Here is a 26643-nt window from a genome sequence, read left to right as displayed (position 1 = left end):
AGGAATGGGAGATTGTTATGGATCACGACTCTTAGCAAGGATGTTTTCATGTTCATTTTCCCTATCTCAATCTAATTCGGGTTTTAAGTTTACTTACCTACTTATTATGATTAATTTAGCATGCATTAATACCTCCCTAGAGCAAGAAATTTCGAGTTACCCCCTTGACCTTACACACAATGGGACATAAAAGGATGACATTATATCCGCTATTTTTTAAATTCATCTCTCTAAATAGGGACTGAATATTTGTAGATCACGAGTTGGTTAGACCCTATCCTTAAGAAATACTCTTTTTTGTTTTTGTTTTTGTTTTTGTTTTTGGTAATGCTTCTTAAAAACTCCTACTAATTACACATTAACTCAATAACTCTCTATTTTTATTCTACGAGTCTCAAAGAAGAAGAAAATTTGAACTTCTAATTAAACTGAAGGAGTGCAACTTTTAAAAAAGTAGTGTTAAATTGATTTGAGCTTTGAAAGGTGTGCAATTACTATTTTTATAGTGAAATTATACCAATGGAGTGCAATCGATACAAGGTGATCCATAACTAGTTAGGCTCCTCTACATATCTTTTTTAGAGGCTAGTTTATTTTATTTTAATTTTTTGTTTCTCATGAGCTTTACTAAGTTAGATATCAAGAGAGGTAACTAATAAATATATATAAAATCCAGGGATGCTTCTTTAATATGCTACATTAATGAGGAGGCAAGTAAAATCCATTAAAAAAAGAGAAATTTATCGAAGAGATCTATATGTTGCATTTTTATTGCTAAAACTCCATTTCTTTATCAAGTTTCTTACTCATCAAACCTTTCTTCCTTAACAAGGCTTGTCTAACTAACTTAGTAAGATTTCAAATCTCACCAAGGGTCATTGGGCCACATGAATAATTATATTGGCAGTCCAACACCATAGACTTCTAGATTTCATAGAAAAACTTAGATTCAAAAGAAAAAAATTCGAAAAGAATATCTTTATTTGAGCTTGATCCATGGTGTTGAAAATAGATGGCTACTGAACTCTCAAATTTAAAATTAAAATTCAACAGTCAAAGGTAACTTTTGTTTTTTTTTTTTCTAAAGTTCATAAATTTTTTTCCTCTAAAACTCTATCACATCAGATCATGTTTTTGGATGCAACAAGTTGATGCCGCGAGGAAACTTATAAAAGAAAGTCTTTTTCTTTCTTAACAAATCATAGAGTAGTACCCACATCTTTTATAAAGATTAAATACCTATAATGCACTCAATTTTTTTCAGTAAAATGGGTATTTGATTATAAGAAATGAGGGTATTAAGGTATTTAATCATTTAACATGATGTGGGGTCCACTTTAATGTTTGTTGAGTGAAAAACTTGTAAATATAGGGGAGTCTTTATAATAAAATTGCAACAAATAGGTTTGCCCGATAAATCTCTCTTACAATATATATATATCAATGAATGAGAACATTAGCTCCAAATAAATATTTAAATGTTACAGCAAGAAGAACAGTCTTAGTGTAAGATTTATTTAATTAATACTTCTCACAATCACAGATAAAAAAAACAAAGTTTCATGGAAGAAATCATCCTAATTAATGAAACACTTAAAAGTTGAAAACCAAACTCGGCTGAGGCGAGTCAGTCTGCTTCATCAAAGTTGTATTTGATCAAATAAACAGAAATATCCCATCTTATTATTTTACTATTCTTGTTACATTTCATCATTATGATCAAAGACTTATCTCAAGGATTAAGGGTTGGCAAATTAAACGAATTATATTCCTCCATTTCACTTTGTCCAAAGTCAAATCATATCTTTGGCCATTGAACATGTTTTCATCTCTCCCATTCTATGTTCTTTTGGGTCTTTCTCTCATTCTTTTTGAAGCTTAATGTTATATTACATAATATTTAATTTAGATTTGTCTACTTTATTATTATGGCATATTATTAATACCTTCTAGGAGCAAGTAATTTAGAGTTAGCATCCTCGACCTCAGACACAATGTGATATATTACTGTACTGTTTTTCAAATTCCACTCTAAATATCAATGCCATAGAGGCTGGTTTTACTTTTATTTTCCCATTCTGATGGGCTTTGTTAAAGCTAATGCTAAAGAATGGTAACAATAAATAAACAAATTCCAGGGATGAATCTCTAATATGCTACATTAAAGAGGAGGCAAGTAAAAACACTTCAAAAAAAAAAAAAAATCTATGGAAGAGTTTATCAGCTCATCTACTTGCATATCAATGGAATATTGCCAAAAAGAAGAAGAAAAAACTCGGTATTTTAAAGCTAATCTACTTTTTTATGATTTGCCAAAAAGTAGATATGCAAGAAATATTGCCAAAAAGAAGAATAAAAAACTAAGAAGACATGGAACATTAGCTCCAAATAAAGATTTAAAAGTTACAATGAGAACAGAAATCTCAGTGTAAGAATTATTTAACACTTCTCACACATAACAAAACAAAGTCTTCATGGAAGAAAGAAATCATCCTAATGAAACACTTCAAAGTTGATAACAAAAAAAAACAAAACAAAACAATACAAAGTCTTCACGGAAGCAACAAATCATCTTAATGGAACACTTCAAAGTTGATGAAAACAAGAACACTTAAGCCGAGATGAGTTAAGAAAAGAGTCTCTTAAGCACATTGGAACTCAGATGGGAGTTTCTTTCCACAAGTGTTGATAAGCAAGCTAAGAGAAATGGGGATGTTAAGATTAATGCCAAGGATGTTAGCTTTTATTGCTGTGCAAAGGCAGACCGCGGCCTCAAGGTCGATGAGACCTTGGAGTAGGGAACAACAAGGGTGGTCTGGTGGGTTGCCTATAACTGCCCCGATCGGCCCACCTAGCAGCTTAGCACAAACACCTAGCTTCAAGGCATCCCTGGGACAGCTAGCCCTAGAAGTAGGAGTGGGAGTTGGATTAGGGTTAGGGTTAACACAAGTACCACAAGAAGAGACCATAACAAAGAAGAGAAGGTTGAGAGAGAGGAAGAGAGAAGCTGATGAAATAGTCTTAGAACCACCCATCTCTCAAAACTTGTATGTAGTAGTATTTAGTAATAAAGTGTGTTTATGAGTGATGGGTGTACGATTTGGTAGTGTAGTTATTTATAGAGTGGAAGAAGTGTTAGTTGTTTGAGTTGGTGTATTAAGAAATGAAATAAACTATAAAGATGGATCGGTGATCCCATGTGAAGCAAAGGTGGCCAGGGATTTTAGCTGTCAAAGCGGTGGTGATATTAAACTTTTGGAGTTTTGTGAGGACATGATATTGAGAAATTACTCTATTCCTGGCTTTTGCAAGAGTCTTATAAAACGGTTGTTTGCTCTGAAGAAGGTCTGTTAATGGGCTGGACTGGCTCCATGGGCTTTAGGGCCTATCTTGCTTATGATTGTACTTGGTCAACAAAGACATGTAGACTTTAAAGCCCTTGGACCGTGCTTGACATATAGGCTATGCTGCTGACCACCCAACTTGACTTTTCAACTGCAAATCTTTTTCATTAGGGAAAATTACTTAATGCACCCTGCACGAGGGACTTCTTTCTAACTTTCTCTCTCCCCCTCCCCAACACACACACACTTTTTCCGTGGTAACTTGGCTGTCCAATTTTTTTTTTGCTAAGCAAGCAAGGGATTAGTGGTTAATGGAGAGTTCAACAGGATTTGAACCTTGGTCATGGGATCAACTCTCCTCGTGCTTTTACCACTTAGCTAAGTGGAACCTTCAACTTGACTGTCTGCTAAACTTTATTTTCTTAATGTCTCGAGACCCCCTTTCAAAAGATGAAAGGAGAATCAAATATACAGAAAATATTGATGATAGGTTGGAGCCCATTGAATAGACTTAAAAGTCTTCTTATTTTTTTATTTTAACTTTTGAAAGTTGAAATTAATTTTTTTTTTTTTTTTTTTTTAACTTTTTAAAATGTAAATGGAAACTACTTTCTACTTTCTTCCACTATTATTTCCTATTTTCTATTTTGTCCAAACAAAACCTTTATTAGTAGTAAAAACACTTTCTATGTATCATAAAGAACAGTTACGATTGCCTATTTGGATCCGAGTTTAATGCTTAATTTGCTCTTTCATTTCAATTCAAGAGAAGTATAGTCCATCTAGATTGTACGAAGTTTTTTGCTATGCATATTCAACTTGAACAACGAACCTATATGCCCGTCAACATTTAAAATCATCTTGAAACTCAATCAACTTTTAACTTGGGTAGTAATCAACTTTTTTAACGTTTGTCAATTTTTAACTCGTTACCATTTCCTAGGGTTGAAACCTGGGTGGGTTGGCCTGAACTCAACCTGATTGATGAGAGAGCATGAATTATGTAGAAGATGAGTTGAGCTTAGGTTAGAATATCTCAACCTGACCTCAATTCGGGTTGAGCTTGGGTTGAGGATTCGGGCAACCTAATTAGACCCGAACCCAATGCTATATACTAATATATAAATATTGTTATATTAGTCATAGATTTTTTATTCCATCTTATTAGTATGGCTTGTGGACAATTGAATATTATATCTGTAGACATGATATTTTTGAGTTCGAAGATTTTTACTACTTAGATTTAAAGTAGCCACCATTTTTTTTTTTAAGAAAAGGGTGTAAATGGGCATCTGAAAAATAGTTTCGAAAAATTATTTTTTTGATAGTGACTTTCATATGGATAAGCGTGTTGGTCTACCTAAGATCTACGTAAAGGGGTCCATAGTAGAGAATAGAGAAAGTGTTAGGCACCCTATTCCTTCCACTGTTGGTGGTAACCTTGAAGTCGGTTGTTTTAAAAAATAAAAATAAAAATCGAGAAAATCCGATTTGTGCCTTCAAGTGCGAGAGAATTTGATTTTGGCTTAAACCTTACAGGTTCCCTTATTGAAGAAGGTGTCCTATCATGGTCCATGCCCTTAAATATTTTTGAAAACTCTAGACCTTTTGGCCCAGGGCCCATTTTTATAAGAAAATGGCCTAAGACCTTGGTCTCAAAACACTTTTGTGGTGTAATAACGTATCGTCCTTGCTGAACTGACACATTGACCCACAATACAGTTTTGGGTGTGATAGAGGGCACCCCACGCTGTTATACTTATCAAATTCTACACATTTGAACTTAGCCATCAATTATGCGCTGGGATAGAAATTGAAATCCTTGAATCGAGTCCCTCCCAAGGTGTTTGTGCCATTGATTCTTCTTATTTCCTCTTGGAGAGATTCAATTTCCTAGATGATCTTTTCGTCCATCGTATTTTTGACCTTGGTGACTCTGAAGTTACTTTTGTTGTTTAGGATTATCACAGGAGGTACTCGATTTTGTGAGATGTAAAGCGGAGAGCCCTGATATCCCAACACAGTAAGAGGTAAAGTGGTTTACTGTCCCGGTTATTATTACTTAAGGGGTTCAGGGTTTGATCTAAACGTTTGGTGTTGGGCGACTTGTGCTTGTTTGAAGTTAGTGTTAGCCAACACGACAATCAACATTCTTTCCTACCCCTCTATTGTCTTCAATAACATTACTATCCTTGCATTAGCCACTACTAGTTTCGTTGCAGGGCTATGGGTCTTTTGAATTTTTCATGACTGAAAAAGATCGAAGGAAATATGGAGACTTCTCAGGGTGTTTGTATTTTTTTTATTTGGCCACTTGTAGATATAAAAACCTCGTGTTGGTATATTATAAAGAAGAATACAATGCATGATGTTTTCTTAGGTCCGATAGTTATTAAGAATGGCACCCAAATTTTAAGTTGAATTAAAGTGTGGTTTGTTAACATGAAGTTGGCATTACTCTGGAGCTGTCGTCAACACGGAGTTAGCATCGACATGGAGCCGAGTTGGGTATGTCGGCGTAGGGTCGGCATTATCATAGAGCTGGATTACGTATTTTCTGAAAATAAGGTTTTATTAGCAAGGAGTTGGCATCAATATGGAGTTGGCATCGACACATAGCTGGATAACGTATTTTCGAAATAGGTTACATCAGCACAGAGCTGGCATCAACACAAAGCTAGATTGTGTGCTCTTGAAAGAGCGGGTTACAACATCCCAAAAACTGGCATCGATGCGAAATTTGGCATTTCTCAATTGGCTTGCGAGATGGTTCATTAGCGTGGAGCTGACATCAACATAAAACTAGTTTAATACTCTTAAAGTTCTTAGGAAATTTCACCAGCACGTAGTTTGAATCAGCACAGAGTTGGAAATGTTCTTTTGTTGAGAAGGTTTATCAGCTCGGAGATGACATCAACAACGGAGTTGGAACTTTCTAATGAAAGACTTGTTTAACATGAAAATATTTTATAGAAATAGATTGGTGCGATGAAAATTTTCTTCGACTTCTTGAGTCCTTTATTTGATTTTGAAAATCATTTTGTTCCCAATTTTGTACAAGAAAAAGGTATTGGCCTGATTTGTTTGATGAAGAAGTAGGAACCCGATTGAGGTCCGTGGTAGGTTGTTGCCCTTGTTGGGATTCATCGTTGGTTGTTGACCTTATTGGGGTCTATTGCGGGTGGTTGACCTCATTGGGGTCCATTGTTGGGTTGGTCATGAAAGTCGGCCTAAGCTTGAAGGCCTTGGAATTTGAATTAATGGGCTCAAGTCGAGATACCCAATGTGCCTCGTAAGAATCGTGGGCCTAGCTTATGTCTAATGAAGAGTGAGAGGATTCCCGATTTATGTCTTTTTAAACTTCATTTTAATTATATGGTGATTACTTCCTCAAAGTTAGATCATTTTAAATTGATCATTCGTGACGATTGAAAATGTAATAATTTGATTTTGACATTCCTTGACCGCTTGGGTCATCCGAGATTTTCTAAAGGGTTTTGGCTCCATTCAAATTTTGTGGTCCATGTACATTTTTTTTGCTTTTGAAACATGGTGAGATTTTGGAAAAGGAAGGAAAAAGGATTTGATTTTGAAATAAATTTTTTTTTGTTTTTTGTTTTTGGCTGATTTGGGTGCATTTAGGCTCAAATCTGAGAGTAATATCTCAAAATCGCAAGTAGGAAGTCCCCATTAGCTTCTGGTTCATGTTGCCAGTGCAAGTAAGTAAAACAGTCATTAGTTTGTGCTTTATGTATGAGCCCAAGAAAATTTCTTAAGTTCGTACATGAAGTACAAATTCAATCATGTTCCTTAAGTTCATGCATAAAGCATGAACCAAAACATTTTCTAGGTGGGCAAAATTGCTTATACTATATATTCTGGATACTACCCTATTTTGAGCCTCTGTTTTATGAGTTTTGGAGGACATTGTCTTTGATTTTTGGCTTGAGTCAAGAAAAATATTTTTTTTTTAGTTTTTTTTATGATGATGTGCACAATTTAAAGAAAAACAAGATTTCCCCTTTTACCTAAGAGAACATGAAAAGAAACAAAAAGAAACTTAGGACTATACAACTTGCCTTTGTGGGCTTGCAAAATTACACCATAATGTACGTGGGATCGATATGCATTATTTTTGAAAATTTTGGTGTCCAAAGCCTATTAAACATAGCTCGATGCATGCAGGTTCATAGGTGATTTTCAGAAATCCATTATTCAAATCTTGATGTACATCGAAGTGTCCACGTCTTAAGTTGGTGAATAGGGTGGATGTTTATCTCTCCGTTACCCAAAATAATGATCTCGGGGGTTTGAGAGTACTGACATTCTAGGCTAATTTTTTAACAAGGAAATGGGGTGATTATGTAATAGGTTGTGAAATACATGTGCATGTGCATTTTTAAAAAGACGTATCCATCCTTACACATCATTTGTCCGAGAAAATAGAAGGTAAAAATAAGTAAATATGACATGTATTCTCCTACAAAAATGAAAAATAAAAAGAGACATAACGAACATTAGTAGATAAACAAGAAACAAACAAATGAAAAAACATATTTTTATTTAGAAAAAAAGACTGAATCGAAAAAAGGTCAGGCCTGCTAGTGTACTCCCCAATGGAATTGCCACCATTTTTTTTTTTTTATAGAAAAGGGTGTTAATGGGCACCCAAAAAATAGTTTCAAAAAATTATCTTTTTGTTAGTAACTCTCGTATGGATATATGTGTTGGTCCATCTAATATCTAGGTAAGGGGTTCCATTTTGGGGAATATGAAAGTTATTAGGCACCCTTCCCCCTCAACCATTGGTGATAACCTCAGATTCAATTGTTTTGGAAAATAAAAATAAAAGTTGAAAAAAAATCGATTTGTGCCCTCAAGTACGAAGGACTTTGATTTTGGCTTAAACCTAAGAAGGCTCTCTTATAAAAGAAGGGATCTTGTCGTGATTCATCTTCTTAGACATTTTTGAAAACTCTATGCCTTTTGGTCAATGGCTCATTTTCATAAGAAAAGGGCCAAATTCCTTGGTCTCGAAAACTTTTGTGGTGTGTGCACTTTGAGGGGGAGGATGGGGGGGGGGGAGGGTTTGTGTTAAGTGAGTTGATTAGGGAGAAGGGGTGTGAGAATGACTTGTGATAAGGGATTTTGAGAGAATGATGGGGGTATGTTATGACATGGGTGTGGGTAGGTTAGCTTTTTAGAGAAAGGTGATGGGGTTGACAAATGAATTAGGGAGGTAGATGGTGGTGGTGACAAATATCCCATTGTGATGGTCATTGATCTTTTACAGTGATTGGTTATGATTATGGGACTTGGATTGTGACTTGGGCTTAGATTTTGGATTGGATTTTAGGGTTGGGTTGAGAGGTGAGGTGATGATAATAAAAAAAAAGGGTAGGGGGGAAGTTCTTAGCCTATGGGCCAAGCAAAAGGGGGTCTTAGGCTATTTATTTAAAAAAAAAAAGACAAATATTTTGAGGGTTTGAGCTTTGAGGCCCATTCCAATGTTTAGGTATTTTTGGACATTTTGCATGGTAGGCCTATTCAATTTGGGTGTTTACAATTATTGTAGACTTTGGTTTAGTAAGATTTGTTTAAATATTTTTTCAATGATGAATTTGAAGGTTTTATGTTATTTTAGTTAATGGTGACTCTGGTTTTGATGTTGTATTTATTTTTCAAAATATAAAATTTATTTGCTAATCAAGATAAAACTACGGTTATTCAACGAGCCTAACTTGACCAAACCTCCAAAAACTCGAGCTAACCCGAGCTCAAGTTAATTTTAGAAGATCAAGTTCAGGTTAATAGGGCTGCAGCATGGGCGGCTTGGCCCGAACTCAACCCGATAGATGGGTGAGCTTGGGTCAAGTTATGTCGAAAATGAGTTTAGCTTGGGTTAGAATATCTCAACCCAATTTCAATTTGGGTTGAGCTTGGTTGAGGGTATGAGCAACCTGACTCAACTAGATGCTATATACTGATTGATATATATATATAGGGTCCCGTTCGCCACCCTTAGTTTTACCACACACTTTAACAACGCGTTTTGTCTTACATGGGTTAGAAGTTTCGGAATGAGCTGATTTTTGGTGAGGATGATCTCTATGGTGAGGAGATCATCCTCACCAAAAATCAGCTCATTCCAAAACTTCTAACCCCATCAAAAATGATTTACAAAAAATGGACGGTCCACGATTTTTCAACGTGTAAACATGGGGCTAAACATTTCGGAATGGGCTGATTTTTGGGGAGGATGATCTTCTAATCATAGAGATCATCCTCACCAAAAATCAGCTCATTCCAAAACTTCTAACCCATGTAGGACAAAAAACGTTTGTTAAAGTGTGTGGTAAAACTTAGGGTGCTGAACATTTCCCATATATATATATATATATATATATATATAGAGTAGCGTTCAATGGCCAACAGTTTGGCAAACATTTTGGCAAACACATTTTGCAAAACATGGGTTAGAGGTCTTGGAATGGGCTGATTTTTGGTGAGGATGATCTCTATGGTGAGGAGATCATCATCACCAAAAATCAGCCCATTCCAAAACTTCTAACCTCATCAAAAATGGTTTACAAAAAATGGACGGTTCACGATTTTTCAACTTGTAAAATGGGGCTAGAAGTTTTGGAATGAGCTGATTTTTGGTGAGGATGATCTCCTCACCGTAGAGATCATCCTCACCAAAAATCAGCCCATTCCAAGACCTCTAACCCATGTTTTGAAAAAGTGTTTGCCAAAATGTTTGCCAAACTGTTGGCCACCGATAGGGACCCTATATATATATATATTATATATATATATATATATATATATATGGGGACGGGCTTGCATCCCTAAAGTTTGCCAAGTTTGGTGCCAAACATTTTTCAAAATATGGGTTAGAAGCTTTGGAATGAGCTGATTTTTTGTGAGGATGATCTCTATGATGAGGAGATCATCCTCACCAAAAATCAGCCTATTCCAAAATTTCTAACCCCATCAAAAGTGATTTACAAAAATTGGACGGTCCACGATTCTTCAACTTGTAAACTAGGGTTAGAAGTTTCAAAATGAGTTGAGTTTTTGTGAGGATGATCTCTTCACCGTAGAGATCATCCTCACAAAAAATCAGCCTATTCCAAAACTTCTAACCCATATTTTGAAAAATATTTGACACCAAACTTGGCAAACTTTAGGGCTGCTGAACCATCCCCATATATATATATGGGAAATGTTCAGCACCCTAAGTTTTACCACACACTTTAATAAACGTTTTTTGTCCTACATGGGTTAGAAGTTTTGGAATGGGCTGATTTTTGGTGAGGATGATCTCTATGATTAGAAGATCATCCTCCCCAAAAATCAGCCCATTCCGAAATGTTTAGCCCCATGTTTACAAGTTGAAAAATCGTGGACCGTCCATTTTTTATAAATCATTTTTGATGGGGTTAGAAGTTTTGGAATGAGCTGATTTTTGGTGAGGATGATCTCCTCACCATAGAGATCATCCTCACCAAAAATCAGCCCATTCCGAACTTCTAACCCATGTAGGACAAAACGCGTTTGTTAACGTGTGTGGTAAAACTTAGGGTGCCGAACGGGACCCTATATATATATATATATATATAAATATTTTTATATTAATTATATATTTTTTATTTAGCTTTTTTTTATTATTTATATTTCATCTTAATATTATGACTTGTTGACAATTAGTTAATATTGATGTGAACTTTGGTTTAGTATGGGTTGTCTAAATATTCTCTAAATGATGGATTTGAAGGTTGTATGAAATTTTATTTACTAGTAGTTTTGTTTTTGATTTTGTATGTCTGTTTTTAAATATTAAATTTATTTTCTAATCAAAATGAAATTATGGCTATTCAAAGGTCCCAACTTGATTAAATTACCCACAATTATCTAAACTTGAGCTAACCTGAACTCAGCCCGATTTTATAATTTCAAGCTCGAGTTGAGTTTGGTTTAGTCAGCTTAGGTTCGATGCATATCTTGAACCAATGCAAACAGAAAACCAGAGTTTGGTTTAGTCAGCTTAGGTTCGATGCATATCTTGAACCAATGCAAACAGAAAACCAATCAGATTTATGTATCTTACAACAAGGCAATCGTGTTGATTCAAGTTGTAAGATATTTACTTTGATTACTAGTAGAAGGAAAAGTAGGAAGAAAGCAAATTCTGAACCAAGCTCTCCTACTTATGACAACATCAGAAGAATGGCGAGGAGGGGTTTCTCAGTTGATCAGTGACAACGACCATCATATGGAACATAAGAGGTCTTATGAATACCTCTTTTTTGGACAGACTCAAACGAATGAAGAATGAAATTAAACCTTTGTTTATTGCAATTTTAGAGCCAATGTCTAGAAAGTACAATAACTTCCTTCGAATTAAGTCCTCTTTATAAGTTATTGAGGCATTCTGTAATGATTTTTGTGGGTCCATATGGTTCTTTTGGTTTGGTTCTCTGAATCAGATTTCTTTAAGCTCATCTGATTCCCAATCCTTATTCTGGATACCTCGATTAATGGTGTTGTTGCAAAAATCTGTGTTGTTTGTGGCAGCTGTTTGGCTTCAGATAGGAAGGACCTTTGGGTTAACCTTGAAAGCAAGAATAGTTCTTTTGATTCTGTCTTAGTGGCTAGAGATTTCAATGCAATTGCTTTGGCTGAGGAAAAAATGGGTGGCCGTCCTCCTTCTATCCAATCAATGGCAGATTTTAATAATTTTATCTCTAACATGGGACTGATTGAAGTAGGCTTCTATGGCAACAGATTCACTTGGTGTAATAACAGACACCACAAGAATCGTATCTCGGGGAGGTTGGATGGGATACTCTTCTCTTCTTCTTGGATTTCTAATTTTGGAGTCCTTCAGTTGCTCATTCTCCTAGATTATCCTCGAACCACTGCCCTCTAATTCTTTTGGTGGATTCTTGTTCGACTCATCCTCGTCATTTCAGATTTTTTGACTTTTGGGTTGAAAGGGATGATTTTATGGAAATTAAAAATAGTTGGGAACCTAGAGCTATTGGATCTCAAACATATAGATTTTTTTTGAAACTCAAAAGGCTTAAAGGTGACTTAAAAATGTGGAATACAGATGTGATTGGGAATATTGTTAATGAGAACCTAAAAAGCTTGGCCGACAAGGTGGCATCTCTTGAATCCAAATTGGAGGAAGGGGAGTGGGACCAAAGTACTTATGAGGCTTGTCAAAAATCAAAGGTTGATTACTTCAAATTAAGCAAAGACTTGAAACCTATTAGGCGTCAGAAATCACGAATTTCTTGGCTCAAAGAAGGAGATCAGAATACTAGATCTTTCCACATATCCACGAAAATTAGGGGTTTGAGGAATAGGATTTGCAAAATTAAAAAATGTACCGGACAATTGGTTGGAATCTCATTAAGATATTGGTAACTGTGCAGTCCAAGAATTTGCGAATCTTTTCTCTTCATCATCTCCGAACATCCACAGTCCTTTCTTGGATCTTATTCTTCCTTCTATATCCTCCAACCAAAAGATCGATTTGGTTAAGATTCCAGAAGAGGGAAGAAGTTTGGAATGTGGTCAAAGGTATGAGTGGGCGAGGTGTTGCAGGTCCGGATGGATTTTCGCCTCTTTTCTAAGTGGTATATTATCAAAAAGGATCTTCTGGAAGCAGTCAAGAATTTTTTTTCTAGAAGGAAGGCTCCCCTAAGCAGTAAATTCCACGTCCATTGCCCTTATTCCAGTAGTTGAGGTGCCTACTACTTTTGCTCAATTTAGACCTATTAGTCTTGTAATGTTTTTTACAAAATTATTTAAAAAATTATGGCTTATAGACTTGAAAATTGTCTCCCAGATTTAGTTTCCAAAGAGCAAGGTGCTTTTGTTAAAGGGTGTAACATTTATGATAATGTTCTTGTAGCTCATGAAGTCATGAGAGACCTCACTAAAAAATTGAGAGGTGGCAATGTTGCCCTCAAAATTAACATGTCTAAGGTGTATGACCGTATGGAATGGATTTTCATCTTTGAAATCCTTGGCCGTTTTGGTTTCTCGGATGCCTTTATTAATTTGATTCAAGGTTACATTGTGAATCCTCATTTTTCTGTGTTAATAAATGGCTCTCATTTTGGATACTTTAATCTAGAGGGCTTCGTCAAGGTGATCCTCTCTCCCCTCTTCTCTTTATTATAGCGGAACAAATTTTAAGTAGAGGTCTTAATAAAATCATGGATAAAGGCATTATGGAAAGATTTACTGGGTCTCGACGCATGGTTGTTCCATTGCATCTTTTATTTGCGGATGACTTATTCATTTTCTCGAAAGGCACGAACAAATCTTTACAAAATTTTAAAATGTTCCTCGATGAGTATCAAAGGCTTTCTGGGCAAATCATTAACACTAATAAAAGTCGATTCTTCTTGCCTAGTGATGCATCAAGATTTAGAAGACAAGTTGTTAAAGATAATCTGGGCTTTGGAGAAGGTATTCTTCCATCCAATTATCTGGGACTTCTCTTATAACTTCCAAAATTACTAGAGAGAATTGAAATGGTTTGGTTGAAAAAATTCTCAAGCTTATAGAAGGGTGGAAATCGAAGCTTTTGTTGGAAGGAGAAAGGCTAACCTTGTTTAAAGCACATTCTTGCTTCTATGCTAACCTATCTTCTTTCCGTCCATCCAATTCCAAAATCTAAAATTAACATTATTGAAAAAAAATTGCAGACTTTTTGTGGGGAAGTGTAGGTGACTTGAAGAGAATCCACCTTATGCGATGGGATAAGTTAGGAACTCCAACTAAGGAAGGAGGACTGGGGCTTTGTCGTCTAGTAGACAGACACAAACTTGGCATGAAGCTTTGTTGGAAACTTCACACCAATCATTCCTTATGGACAAAGTTCCTCAAAGGCAAATACCGTAAGGATAAAAACATGTACGTAGCCAAAGCTTTCCAAAACTCTTCTCTAATTTGGAAAGCAATGATTAAGGTCATGCCATTGATGCTTCAAAATGTCAAACATTTCTTTGATGTCTCATAATTGGAGAGGCCAAGGAGCTCTTGTTGAGTTATTTCCTTTAGCTAATAACACTTTACAGTTGGGTGAAGTGTGAAGCAATTAGTGGTGGAATTTAGATAGAATTGAAGCTCTTTGTGGAGAAGAAGTGGTTAACTTTTGTGTCTCTGTTCAGGTGCAACAAGGACTTAAGGACATACCTGTTTAGATTCCAAATTCTAATGGATTATTTACTCAAAATCTACTTTGGAGGTCGTTCGGGCTCATCACCAAATAAATTGGAAATGGAGTGTAATCTGGAATTTGAAATGTCCTCATAAAATTCAGTATTTTGGGTGGAAATTTGTTCATCGCATATGTCTCTTAGATGAAGTTAGAAAATGAAGAAACTTGTCATTGGCATCAATTTGTTCTCTATGTCGGTGTGGAGAAGAAACTTTCCAACATCTTTTCATGGATTGCAAAATCACTTAGGAAATCTGGCGTCACTTGTTGCTAATTATGGAGGTCACATCCTTCACGGTGGTGTTATATCTTTCATGTTGTTATGGAACTTAAACTACTATGATTCTCGGGTTAGCTTAATTCCTTGGCTAATAAGCTGGCAAATCTGGTTGACAAGGAATTTAGCACTTTTTGAAGGACCTCAACTGATTGCCAAGGTAATTATTTCTAAAATGGAAAATTGGATGTTTCAAATTTCCTTCATTCATTCTCCTCATTATCTTATCAGGCATCATTTTATTTTGATTAAATGGGATAGACTGCCAATGGGATTCTTGAAGCTGAATATTGATGGTTCGAGCCTTGGCAATCCAGAACATACAGGGGCTGGTTTTGTTTTTCTGTGATATGGAAGGTGAGTTGATCAAGGTGGGATGTGCTTATTTGGGTCTTGGCTCGAATAACTTTGCAGAGTTCAATGCTCTCTTGTTAGGCTTGGAGCTTATCCCTCTTAATGGCATCAAACTATCGATAAAAGATGGGAATCATCCTTGGATGTTGGAAACTTTTCTTTACAAGTCCTTGTCTATATTGGCTCGATAGAATGGGGTATTAGACATGTATTCAAGGTGGCAAATGGGTTGGCGGATTCTCTAGCGATTTTTGATTCTATAGCTAAACTGTCTTTTGTTTTCTATTCAGTTGATCATTTGCCTTTTTTAACCCGCAAGGAGGTTGTTGGGGACAAATTAGGTCTCCCAAACACCAGGCGTCTGTAATATTTTCTTCTCCCTTTATCTTTTAATAAAATATTTGCTTGCTTATCAAAAGAAAAAAAAAAAAAAGCTTAGGCTTGATGATTGGGTTGCGTTGAGCTTGGGTTGAGGGTTTTGCTACTTGTGTTGAGCCTGGGTATACCCTCCAACTCGGCTAGATTGCAGCCCTACAAGTTAGTGAGCTTAGGCCCGACGGTCGGATTGAGGGTTTTATCACTTGGGTTGAGCCTGAGTTTACCCTCCAACTCGCCCAAGTTGCAGCTGTACCATTTCTCATTGTTGATAATAATTGTTATTTTGTTTTCTTTTTATAAATGGTAATCCAGTTCTTGTTAGAATTTTAATCAAAACTACTTGTTTATTTTGGATTTTCTTTGAATTAAAATATCTTTTTGTGGTCCAATTAAATACTGATTTTTAAAAGGGATTGAATTGCTATTGGCTAAGAACATTGGGGACCAAGTTGGAAATAATTTCTTGCAATCTAAGAAGTTTCCCTCGATTAGGATATTATGGTTTCCTAAATACATTAGAGTTCTCATCTTCCTATAGTTTCTTTCAATTTGGTGATGGGTTGGAATTGGAAAGAAAGACTTTTTAAAGAGGGAAGTGGTTGCCGTCCCTTATTGTGTATGATTGCAAGAGAATCCCATCGTTTTCGTCATACAAAGATAAAGGGTAGAGCACCACTGTTTCGGATTGAAGGGATATTGTATTTTGAAGAAGGGAAATCAACTATCGGTTCGATAGAGAAGCAAGGAGTCAAATCCATTGTTCAGATCTATTCTGAAACTGTTTATAGAACACCAAAGGCTGATTTTGGGATCTCATTCTTCCTGATTTGTTGTTCAAGCTTCATTAAAAGGTATGTGATTTAACCTATTCAGATTTAAATCAGATTGATTGAGTGTTAGAGTGAAGATCTTATCCAACAAATTGGTATCAGAGCATGGTTGTATATCTTGCACATAATTATTTGGTTCAATTTTTAACATAAAAGATCGATTGTAGTATGCCATTAAAGGGTTCTAAGAAACCCCTTTTTTGATTTTATTTTTTATTTTGTAAATCCATGGGGATTTTCGTTTTTGCACTCCATTGAAGTCGGAGAGGAGATCGTTGATCTCATCTCCATGGATTTCCGTCTCGACGGCTGAACATTGAACCCACGGTGACTTCTTATAGTGCCAACTTCATCTTCTTCTTAAAGGTTACAGCAAGGTATTTTGGAGAAGATGAAGTTTGGTTTTAGACATTGGTCAATGTTGAGTGACCATGTGATTTTGCTTGTTTCTTTAAAACAATCCACTTAAGGTATATGGTCGGACTCGACCCATGGGTCAGGCCACATGCCGACTTGACCCGCTGACCCGTTTGACCTCGATCAAATTATTTTGACTCAGTATATTAACTGAGTTGACTCAGCTATGTTGATTATTTCATTTATGTCACTATTCACAGCATGTGTCATATTAATGTTAAATGTTTGTTTTTTCAAATGCATGATAATTGATTTTTGATTCAATTTTTTTTTTGATTTTTCCCAAGGGACTGCTTGTTTAAAGAATGCATTAATTTCTATTAAGGGACCGTTTGATAAAACTTCATAAAAATCTATTTATTTATTTTGATTGATATAAAATGCTTATTTATACCCTTGAATTATAATTGAAATCCGTTTGAAGCCCATGAGTAGTCGATTCGAAGATCTTTTCGAGACCCATTGTTCTAAATGTGTTTTAAACCCATTAGAACATAATTAGTTACTGAATTTTTCTGAAATAACTAGAATTACGTGTTTGGAATTAAGTGTTTTGGTGTATATACTTATATTCTTTGCTATCAATGAACTAAGTGTTAATAATTAAAAAAAAACACTTAGGAAATATTGAATGTAGGTAAATACGCCATATCTTTAAAATACCAAGAACCTAAATACGTGTCTAGTCCAAATTGGTTGTTAGGTCTAACCTATAGGGGTTTAGAAAGATCGGTAAAGTGGTTGTTCGAGGGTTCATTGTTGAAGTAAAATCGCATTCTGCCTAAAGGTGTCCGACCTACAAAAGTTATGTTTTCCTTGAATTTTGGGATTTAATTCTCATTAAAACTTCAAAGTAGCACTGATTTGCATAAGACTACTAATTCTGTCAAAAGGTGATTTAGGTTAGTTTTGTGTAACTCGAGTGAATAGAATAGTCACACGTGTCATAGGAAAACAAAGATAACCCTTTTACCTAAAGGTAGTGGAAGTGTCTAAGTCAAACTTAAATATAAGTGACTAGGTCTATGCGCATTTAACCAACGCGATCCTGAGAAACATATAACATGTCTATTCTCTTTATTTTTAGGATTGAACCACTTTATCCTAAAAGATTCTCCCAAAACTCTATAAATAATCTCATTTATTATGAGAAATTCATATTTTCAAGCCCTCATCTTTCAATATAAAACTTTATCAAAATCCCTACTCCACATCTGTAATCCTTTTACAACTCAACCCGTATCTCAAAAACTTCTATCCATCTCTCAACTCTGAACCAATAACCCTCATATTCTCTAACCATGAACAATTAACTAAAACTCTCAATCTTCAATTTATTTATCTTAAGACTCAACATCATTCAAGAACATCAAAGGACAATGTGGGTGTAGATTACGATTTTTATTTAAATACTTGCATCTTCTAATCTTATCCATCTATTTATTTTTATATTTTAAAAAGTCTTTAGATTATAATGTATACCCTTTCCCACCACCGGTAGGTTAGACTTTGGTTTGGCGAAAAAGGTGGGTATTAAAGCTTGTACAACATACACCCTCTTAACTATGCTTGTCAATGATGAAAAATATATCACCCTCTTGTTGGGGTTGAAACATTAAATTTCTAACCTTGCATACATGCATCAAGGTTATAACAATAAGGGAACTCCAACATGGACTCTCTAAAAATCTAAAATCAACATTCCTACACAGGAAAATAATGTAAACTATATGAGTTATCTTTTTTCCATATAATTTTTCTAATGTTTCACATTGATATCAAAACCGTTTTTACATGCATTTTCATGTATTTTTTTTAATTATTTTTTAAGTTTTTCAAAAGATTGGCCAAGTTTTAAAGGTAACCAATCACATTTAGTGGAGAGGATATGGTGCCTAATACATACCCCATCCTCTAATCAGAACTCCTTACTTAGATATTAGATAGACCATGCCCTTATCCATATATGAGAGTCACTACAATGATAAAATAATTTTTAAAATCATTTCAAGTGCCCGTTCACACCCATTTTCAAAAAAGAATGGTGTCGACTTCAAATAACGTAGTACTGAGGTTCAATGATGAACATCTCATGTCTATATTGATCAAACATTAAGTTTGAAAAATAAAAATCTATAAGAAGTCTTGATAAAAGATTATGCACAAATAAAACCACCATAAAAGCAACCTTCATAGTCAATCACACATGAAGCTTGGAGAGAAGAAATCTTAGCTCACGTCACCATCTTTGCTTTTGTATTTGATTGTTAATCAAAGAAAGATACTAAGATTTATACTTTCATTTTTATTAAAGTCAATAAAATCATTTACAATTTTATTTCATAAATCTCGAGGTAGATTTGTAAAATTTTGTGTCGAGACCAAGGTTATAAAAATAATGAAAGTTTAATGCATCGGTAAAATTAAAAATGCTTGGGTTTTCTTGATAAAAATCAATTAAGAGAATTTATGAGTTAATTTTCTTAAGCAAATTTAGAACACTCAAGTATACTCATTGAAACAAAACTATTTGACCGACTGGACCTTTGGTGAGTAAATGCAAATGTAAATTTACAAAAGTTGATGGGTCACCCAAGGCCTAGTGTAAACTTTGTTAGGGCCTTGGGTGACCCACGACCCTAAGGAAAACTAGCCTAGGCCATGGGTAACCTATGACTTAGCTTAGTTTTAGACTTAAAATGTGGTCTTGAAGAGTTGGGCTTTACTGAGATGGGCTCACTTGATTAATTAAAGATTTTGGACCAGGTTTCACTTTAATGGATTTAATGAACTATTGGGTTTGGTATGAACGAATTGGGTATCTATAACTGTCATTTTTTATAAGAATTGTTGGCGATGACTTACAAAGATGTAGACTCAAAACTCCTATTTTTCCAAATGAGCTCAAGCTTGTATGTTTTTTCAGTCTTGCCTCAACAAACTTGGATTGAAATAAAAACAAAATATAAAATGTAAGAGGTGACATTCCCACACTTTGAGTTTGATAGGGATGATGTATCTTGCAAATTCTTGGTTTTTTGGCTCAATCTATGCCTTTGAAATCTTTGAATGAAAAAAAAAGTTCTCGGCTAAATGTATGGCTTTGAAACTATTGAAAGAAAAATATGTAAATTCACTTCAATCTTGATCTAATTTCGATGAAATTGAGTTGGCTTATCGTGAGCTTAATTGAAATCTTGCAAAGGTCGGCTTGATTCGAAAAAATTCATGCTTTAAGAGATTGCTCTTCGATACTAAATTTTTTATTATTGAGCTCAGGTGTACTTGCTAGGGAAATTATCTCTCTATCTCTTTTTTCTTGAGATGAGTGCTTATGTATTTATCTTTAATGGAAACACACATTGGAGAAAACACAAAAAAATATTTTTAAATGAGTTTTTATAGGTTCATCCCCCAAAATGGGGTGCATTCACTTGGGGTAATATTTGTTTTTGATACAAACGCTACCATGTTTGACCCGAAAAGTGTGAGGGAGGGGGGGGGGGCACTATTTAGGAAGAAAAACTAACTTTTTTTCATGAATTTTTTTTTGGGAACACCATTGGTCCCTTAGTAGACCAAAGACTAATGGGAGATTGGTCAAAATTCTAGGGTAAACCCACATTAAAAAGCTTCTCAAACATATCATAACACTCTTTGACAGCGATGGTTGGAAAAATAAAATAAAAATGATCTTTCCAAGTTTTAAGTCTAATAGGGGTGGGATCTATTGTAAAGAAAAAGGTTTTCTAGGCACAAAGTCTGACAAGGATTGAACAATGTAAAGAAACAAATTTTCTAGGCACGGAGTTTGATAGAGATTTGATCACTTTTAGATATGGAAATAAAGCTTGCAAGTTGAGTGTGTTTTGATATGAATGATTTGACATTTTTCTGCTTTAATTGATGAACATGCAAAAATGGATATTAGTCAGAAATCCTATTTCCAATATTTTTTGGAGCAATTTATACTCATATTGAGGAATGACATGCGGCTTAGGCCTGTGTCGAGGAATATGATGCAGTTTAGGCTCATACCGAGAAATATCATGTAATTTAGATTCGTACCGAGGGACAATGTATAATTTATACTCGTGTCGAGGAACATCATGCAATTTAGAATTATGTCAAGGAACATCATGTAGTTTAGGTTCATACCAAGGAGTATCATGCAATTTAGGCTCATGTCGAAGAATAGTTGAGAGGAAAACCTTGGCTTTTGCAGTTGTTATAGGATTTGCATCTTCCTCTTGCTACTATGGTGCTAGCTCTTCGTGTCAGCCTCTTCTTTTCTTTTTGAATTTTTATCAAAGAATTGTAATCGAGAAATTATACAAGACTTTATGTATATGATTGTGTGCTTTGTTTGCTTATTTGTCTACTTGCAATGATGAATGAATATTTCTGTAAAATATGTTAGTGTCTCCTTAACAAGATAAAAGAACTCTATTGGGGATAATATTTTTTTGAACAATTTATATTCATGTCGAAAGAAATGTAGTATAGGATCGTGCTAAGGAGTAGTTGAGAGAAAAGACTTGGTCTTGGTGATGAAGGATTCTTGCATTGAGAAATTTGTTGTAAGGCATGCATCAACTTCTCAAAGTTGCAATTCTTCACATCAACTTCCTTCAATTTGTTTATTTGAGAAATGTTCACCTTACATGGTATGTGTGGAGAGGTTGTTAGACTTTTCCACTTATCGAGATGTGTATCATTCCTTGATGTTGAGTTTGCCTTGTCAATCTTTTTTTCTTTTATGTGGATGACTTCGGCTTCCTAAGGAGGTGGGAAATATAGTCGACCTCAATTTTTTTTATTATTTCGTTTAGTAGTGGCTATTTGACTTCTTCGATTTGGGTCCTCCTGCCTATGTGCCCCCAAGTATGCCCGAAATCTTTTTGGCCTTTCACACCTCGGGTAATGGAATGCCATTCATTTTGGCCGATTAACCCAAGGTGTCTTTCTTTTGGCTTTGGCGACACTATCAACCTCTCTGGTAGCGTGTATAGTTTCCAATCTTGGTCTTTAGATTTTTCTCGGGCAGTGTTTTGATTCACTTTCAGTTCCCTATTGGTGTTGCCAAGACTCTCCTTCCGTTGGTTATTTCAACTCCCCTTCTTTGCTGACACTAGTTCGATTGTTTCTTTGTATTGGAAGATTTGGCTTTGAACTATGGTCTTTTACCTCCTCATTTGGTTGGTTAATTTTCTTTCGCTTTTTGCTAACTTGGTTGTCCCCTTTCACTCCCCGGCTCGATCTTCCTCCATTGTTGATGTTGATTTAGTTGAATCGATCTCATATTGGGTTTTTTTTCGTCCTTTCGACTCTTTCCTCCATAGGGCAACAATATGGGACCTATTTACTTCTTTGCAGCCTTTAGGATGGTGGAAGGATGAGGCCTTGGTGTGGTACCTGCCAACGTTTCTCTAAAAATTTCGTTAGTACATAGATAATAGATAGATAAATGGAAAAGAATGTGAACAATGAACATGTATTGTAATCTTTCTCATATAAGTTCCTTCTGTCCCTTTCTCTTTCAACCATTCAATCTTTTACCCACCAACTAACCCCCCCTTTTGCTTGAGTATTTGATTTATATTCATGAATATCTAAAGACAGATTCAACCACACAATGAATCTAAGTGTTTAAGTGAGTTGTTCTGTTTGGGACACACTTGAGTTTTTTGGGAGGTGAACCCATCGTTCGTTAGATATTTAAACTTTGATGTGTAAGTGTTTTAGGCTACTTAAATATGGGAAAATATCTCTGACATATGATGTCCCATCAGTTTGATTTAGATTTTTCTTTTGCTTATCCCCGTGGAAGATATGTTTAGGTTTAGATACTTTCTCGGTGTCATTCATTTGTCCTGAGACTAGTCATATACTAGTTAGGGGTTTGATTTGACTCTGGTCTTATGTAGGATATAGGACTGTGTTCATATGTTCTTAAAGAGTTCTATGAGCTTGGATTTAGTGTTTTTGTGAAGTAGATTAGATACCTTTTAGGATGATTGTGTCAAGATGTGCTAGGACTTAATGTTTCTTTTAAGTCGATTTTTTGTTTGGTTTCATAGGTACTAATTTTGATTTGATGACTACTGGGTTTGATTGGCCTACTCCAAGCCAGTTGTAACTCGTTTTCTCATATTTGCCAACTTAAGATCTTACCTTACTCTTCTTTTGGAATACTTTGGTTAATATCGTGCTCTATTTTTATGTAAGGGTGTGAATTACTTTTTTTTTTCTTATTGTGGTGTACTTAGTTTAAAGCGTAGAGCTCGATGTGAAATTTTTATGGCAAGGACGTAATAATTGATGCAAGATTTTAAGTGGGTCCTAATTACATTTTTATGGCATGTGTCACCGTTATGGCATGACTAAAATGGTCTCCACAATACTTGCGTTTTTTCTTAAAAATGTAGAACAAACATGTTTGAGATAGTATATTTCATTTAGGATAACAAATTTCTTCTACTTTTTTTTGGAACAATTTATACTCATATTAAGGAGGGACATGCAGTTTAGGTTCATGTTGAATATCAACATACAGTTTAAGCTCGTGTTGATGAGCAATATTTAGTTTAGGTTTATTCTGAAGAGTAATATGCAGTTTAGACTCATGTTAATGAGTATCATGCTGATAATAGTTTTGCTTGGAAAATGACGTGATCGGATGATTTTGACTTGAGCAATTATCGAACCTCTGAATCTTAAGTTGCAAAAGTAGATATGGTGCCCAAAAAAGTAAAAGTTACATATTTCGATTGAGTTAACTCAAAAATTGAGCAGTCACCAAGTTAGAGCAGTTACACATTTATGATCACTCATCATGTAGGTTACAATAATCATAAGGAATGAGTCTTTATTATCATCACAACATCATGAACTTTTATTACCATAAATGCTAGATAACATGAGTGAGTTATTACAACTAAGTTTATTTCTCCCATTAAAGAGTCCACTCTATAAATAGGGAGACTTCTTTTACTCAAACCTAAGGCATAGTCTACACAAGAAATCCCTTGCTCTATTATTTTGTAACTTTTACCAAGTTTTAACTTGATTATTGAATGTCTTATGGCTAGTACTACATGGGTGTCTTTTAAAGTGAGGATTGATAGAAAAGCCGACTAAAAAAGAAGGCTCATTATAAAAGACAACTAAATAGTTCATTTATTATAATAATGAGTTCGAGAATCAAGAAATCAAATACTATACAGATCTCGAGGAGTGAGAGATTCAAAAAATCCTTTATATAGGAAATACTTATCTTAAGGATAAGTCTCTACCACGAGATTTTGCATTTAAACGATTGGGGTCATGTGTTTTTTCATGAGTAAATACAACTATAATAATTATCTCTTTGATAAAAAAATTATTACCACGTAGGAAACATCCTCAAATGTTAAAGAATATTTAATAAATAGGTATGGTACGGTAATTTTGACTTCTCACTCGCTTTGTTTGGTTAAAACTTTATAGAGTCGTGATAATCTGACTCCCTCATGTGGCATACTCAAAATACTCTCTTGGAGTGGGATGTGTTAAAATCATAGATTTTTTGCCTTGAGTTGCACATACACATCCCCCTAAGTATTGCAGTTGTGTATCCTGAGGCAAAAAAATCTATGGTTCTAGCATATGTCACATCAGGAGAGTACTTTGAGAATGCCACATGGGGGAGTTAGAAAATCATTACTCAACTTTATGATACAATGAAAGCCTTTTGCACCTTTCATATGAGTCCTTAAGTGTATATGAGATAGAATTTGAGAAAATTAATGCTTACATAAGGGTAAGGGTTTGTTCACAACCCAACAATACATATGTAATGATGTAAAGGCCAAGATGAAATAGCCTAACTTTGTAATTAAATAGGTTTATAATAAGGGAATTTACAGTTTTAAGGAATTTGGTAATTTTGATTTTAATCAAATTCTCTAAAATGTGATAGTAATTGGCTTCCTTAGTCAGACTGTTGCACACCTATACCCCTTTAAAATGTCTTGTCAGACCCACATACCACATGAACATTTTGTCCACTTTTATGTGGACCTATGGGCCCAAAAGAAGAATGATCAATGATTTGCATCCATATATATTGAGATGGTTTTTCGGTAATTGAATCTATTGGTACGAGTTGTTTTGCACGATATCATCCTTGCAACATAAAATATAGGGTGATTTAGAGATACCCTATGGGTTTCGGTGAATTTTGAGATACCACCCCTAAATAATTTCAAATAGGTGACTGATAAGGTCCCGTAAAATCACTTTTTAGGACCGTAACTACACAAAGATGATCAACATCAAATTGCTATTTGTCCCAAATAACCATAAATTGTATTAATTTGTTAAAATATTGAAATTAATAGTTTTTCCTATTATTTACAGGTGAAAAGGGCAAACAAATCTTTTTGTAACTGCTTTTATTACAATGTACAAGCTGAGAGGGAGCATCCAACCAAATTTCGGAGCCAAAAGTCGTTATGTCACCACACCGCGGTGGGTCCATACCACACAGTGGTAATCTTGATGAATTTTGCCTCGAGATTCGAGTTATAATTTTTAGACTCTTCGACCGTTGTAACTGAAGGCCCTTCTTGAATCGATTCAAGCGAAAACCTGACCTAACAACCTGATTAGAAAAACTATAAATGGAAGGATTGTCCCTAAGAGATTGGGTCCCTCTTCTTCTTCCTAATTTCTTTGTAATTTTCTTTCTTTGAGAGAAAGAATTCTTGTAGAAATAAGATCTCAAAATGTTTTCTTTCATCTTTATTCTTTAATTTCTTTTTATAACTCCATTGAAAAATTATCAAGTTGGGAATCAAATTGCAACATAGACTTACTTCATTATCTTTTTTACCATGTTCTTTTTCTTTAACTATTGTTGTAATTTATTCCTCACAATGATCGATTAGACTTTCCATAGAGAGGTCGATGATGTCGAAGTGAGTCTATCTTGTTCTTGTTTAAACAATTCTTTCATAATTGTTTTAATTGTGTTTGTGAGAAATTTATCAAGATTGGATTATCCGATTTATATCGATTGTTCTCATTTTGATGATCCATACTTAGATGAGATCAAATTTAATCATGTTTAATGACAACTTGAGATATAAATATGATAATACCATTTTGATTCACTAATCACTTATACTATTGGATTCATTTACAAGAGTGTTAATCTAATTATCTTCCAATTTACAAACAATGATTTGTTGCGTGGATTAAGATCAAATTAGGATTGTTTAGACTATAAAGATGACTTGCGAAGGTTGAATTGATTTATCTAGCTTTTACCTTGTTTCAATCTTTATTTTTGCTTCAATTTCATTTACTTTTTAACTACAAATTTTCTATTTTGTTTTGATTTCAATTTGAAGAAAAAAGTTGAATCTCTATTGTTCTTATGGAATGAATCTTACTCCCAAAGTTTTACTTTAATATTTATTCAATCTTACATTTCTACAATCTAAATAGTTACACGATCAGTAACATAGCCCTTCACCAAGGTCTTTTATAAGAAACTAACAAAAATGATGAAAATAGACTTTGATGAGTGGGTTTTATACCTGCGAATTAATTACTTTTATGTATAATATTTTGTTAATTTTATTGTCATTTAGTTGTTTTTATTTAAGTTTAGTTTGTTTTATATTTTTGTGTGATTTTATATTTCTATTTGATTTTTATGCTAATTTGTAGTTAAAGAGTAGTATAGAACATTGGGATAATTACCAACATTTTGAAGAAATTTTGACTCCAAATTGGTTTACTCTCAGAAGA

At 34.6% G+C, this 26643-nt stretch overlaps 1 long non-coding RNA gene and 1 pseudogene across 1 annotated transcript; one reads left to right on the top strand and one right to left on the bottom strand.

Moving 5' to 3' along the window:
- Positions 1 to 2362: 2362 nt before the first annotated feature.
- LOC147393457 (14 kDa proline-rich protein DC2.15 pseudogene) lies at positions 2363 to 3105 on the bottom strand (annotated as a pseudogene).
- Positions 3106 to 15920: 12815 nt separating this feature from the next.
- LOC147393456 (uncharacterized) lies at positions 15921 to 25632 on the top strand. Its single transcript, XR_015182381.1, has 2 exons — positions 15921 to 16449; positions 25246 to 25632. It is a non-coding gene; the product is annotated as an uncharacterized LOC147393456 (long non-coding RNA).
- Positions 25633 to 26643: the final 1011 nt, after the last annotated feature.

The sequence above is a fragment of the Akebia trifoliata genome, chromosome 10 (genome assembly GCF_017979445.1).
Source record: "Akebia trifoliata isolate Shusen 1 chromosome 10, ASM1797944v1, whole genome shotgun sequence".
Taxonomy (NCBI): domain Eukaryota; kingdom Viridiplantae; phylum Streptophyta; class Magnoliopsida; order Ranunculales; family Lardizabalaceae; genus Akebia; species Akebia trifoliata.
The sequence above is the reverse complement of the archived record's forward strand: the minus strand, read 5'-3'. Positions and strand labels throughout refer to the sequence as shown.